Raw genomic sequence first — 2807 nt, 5'->3', positions numbered from 1 at the left:
TCATCTTCCCTGGCGGCTTCAGGCCTGGGGTCCTAATGGCTTCCTTCCCTCTGAGGCTAGTCCTGGGGGCCGTCACCATCTCTTTTAGGGTCCTTTAACCTGGTATCTCTTTGTAAACACTCCCTCCATTATACACTCCTCAGTTTCCCTCTGCAGATCTGCCATCTGCCTCCTGCTGGGATCCTGCCTGGGACAGACCTGTCGCAGTTGCAGATATGAAGTTTGTCTGGAGGCTCAAACACAGATATGTCAGCAGAATAAATGTCAACTTCCTACACTGTGGGAGCAGGAGCAAGGGTCAAGGGAAAAGGGTTACCTTGGAAGCATTGGCTTTCAGACCTTGGGCCTCCTTCCTTCCCTCCCTCCCTCCCTCCCTCCCTTCCTTCCCTCCTTCCTTCCTTCTTCCCTCTCTCCCTTCTCTCTTCCTTCTTTCTTTCTTTTCTTTCCTTCCTTTCTTTCCCTCCCTTCCTTCCCTCCTTCCTTCCCTCCCTCCCTTCCTTCCCTCCTTCCTTCCTTCTTCCCTCTCTCCCTTCTTCCTTCCCTTCGTCTATTTCTCTTTCTTTCTTCTAGGGTTTTGCTCTGTCACCCCAGCTGAAGTGCAGTGGCAAGATCATAGCTCACTACAGCCTTGAACTCCTGGGCTCAAGTGATCCTCCCACCTCAACCTCCTGAGTAGCTGGAACTATAGGTATGTGACACCATGCCTGGCTAATTTATTTTTAATTTTTTGTGGAGAGGGGGGTCTCACCACGTTGCCCAGGCTGATTTTGAACTCCTGGACTCAAGTGATCCTCCCACCTTGGCCTCCTAAAGTGCTGGGATTGCAGGCATGAGCTACCACGCCCAGCCCTCCTCTGCCTTTTTGTTCTATTCAGGCCCTTGAGGGATTGGAGAATGCCTCCTAGTACTGCGGAGGCCCACCCGCTTTTCTCAGTGTGCAGATTCAAATGCTCATCCTTCCGAGAAGCACCCTCACAGACACACCCAGAAATCATGTTAGACATCTGGGCATCCTTTGGCCCAGTCAAGTTGACACATAAAATTAACCATAACAGTCAGTGTCACACTAAAGCTTGCAACTCAGCTTAGTCACATTAAATAAAGCAATATAGACAGTGAATGGCAAGTACTAGGTGATTAATATTGGTTCCTCCCCTTTTCCTGTCTTCTGCTTGGAGCCTTAGTTGTATCACCTGTCAAATGGGGCACTAGTCTTTGCTCTACAGTAGCTAGAGGTTACTTGTAACTACAAGTGGTAGGAGGCCCAACTTGCTGAAAGGGAACTTACTGGCTCATAGAAAGCTCAGCTCAATCCTGATGCTGACACTATTTTCTGAACTCTCATATTATCTCCATGGTGGCTTTATGCTGAGGCAGATTTTCCCCTGGGAGCAACAGGGACAATCTCTCAGCAGCTCTGGATTAATATCCCAGCTCAGCCACCCCAGCAGAGGCAGGCACCTCTTTCCCAACAGAGATGAAAAGTCCTTGGTCCAGCTGCTTTTGGAGTGACTTGGTTCACATGCGCAACCCTGAGAGCCAATCACCACAGCTAGGGAAATGGGACGCTCTGATTGGTCAGATCTTGATCCCATGATAACCTGGGTCCACTATTGACCCCGCTCCACTCCCAGGAGTCAGCACTGCCAACAAGTAGGTTGCTTAGCAACCAGCTCCTGTCTTGTTTCTGTCATCCAGGACTGGAAACGCCCTGCCAAGTTCCAAATATTGAATTTTAGGGCTGGTTATCTGGCTTTTAGCCACAGCAGCTCCCTGGAGGAAAGGATGGCAGAGTGATTAAAACAGAGACTGTGAAGTTCAACAAACTATGGTTCAAATTCTGGCTGTTTCATTTATTCATTGGGTTGAATTTCTTTACATGACTCAGTTACCTTGTCTATGAAATGGAGTAATACTATGCACCACGTGGAGTTGTAAAGATTAAATAATATGTTTTAACCAGATGGCTTAGGGCTGGGCATGGTGTCTCATGCTTGTAATCCCCGCACTTTGGGAGGCCGAGGTGGGTGGATCACCTGGGGTTAGAAGTTCAAGACCAGCCTGACCAACATGGTGAAACCCCATCTCTACTAAAAATACAAAAAGTAGCTGAGTGTGATGGCACACGCCTGTAATCCCAGCTACTGGGGAGGCTGAGGCAGGAGAATCACTTGAACCCGGGAGGTGGAGGTTGCAAAGAGCCAAGATCATGCCATGCCATTGCACTCCAGCCTGGGTGACAAAGTGAGTGAGATAGTCTTAAAAAAAAAAAAGGGAAGAAAAGATGGCTTAGAACCACACTTCATCCTCTGGAAGAGCCATGTGAGCTCACTAAAAGTGAGCTGAAAATCAGAAACTGGCTGGAGGTGGCAGCAGTCACACAAACCAGCCAGAGCCACCTCACCATTTCCACTCTACCCCTCCATCTCCCAGGGAGCAGCCTGCAGCCACGCGGTATTTCAGTTCATGTTATTTCTACACCAAAAGCCCTTTGGTATCTTGGTCAAGTACAGTGCCTGGCACGTAGGAGGTGCAAATATTTGTTGAAAGAATGAAACCAGGGCAGTCCAAGCAGAATCAACGCTTTGCCTGCTCTTCTCAAACCAGGATGAGGCAGCTGGTGATGAGAACTTGTCTTCTCTGGGCTGCAGATTCTGCCTTAGAAGCAAAAGGAGCAAAGCCTGGCAGCCTACCCGACCTGCCAGACTCTTCTGCGTGAGTGCAGGGGAAGCTGCCACCTGGTGCATAATTCACCTGCTGTAGTCAGCAGCCCTGAATGCTGTGTTGGCAAAAAGCAAGCCGACTGC

Source organism: Mandrillus leucophaeus, unplaced genomic scaffold, assembly GCF_000951045.1.
Source record: "Mandrillus leucophaeus isolate KB7577 unplaced genomic scaffold, Mleu.le_1.0 Scaffold489, whole genome shotgun sequence".
Lineage (NCBI taxonomy): Eukaryota > Metazoa > Chordata > Mammalia > Primates > Cercopithecidae > Mandrillus > Mandrillus leucophaeus.
This window is presented reverse-complemented; position numbering follows the sequence as displayed.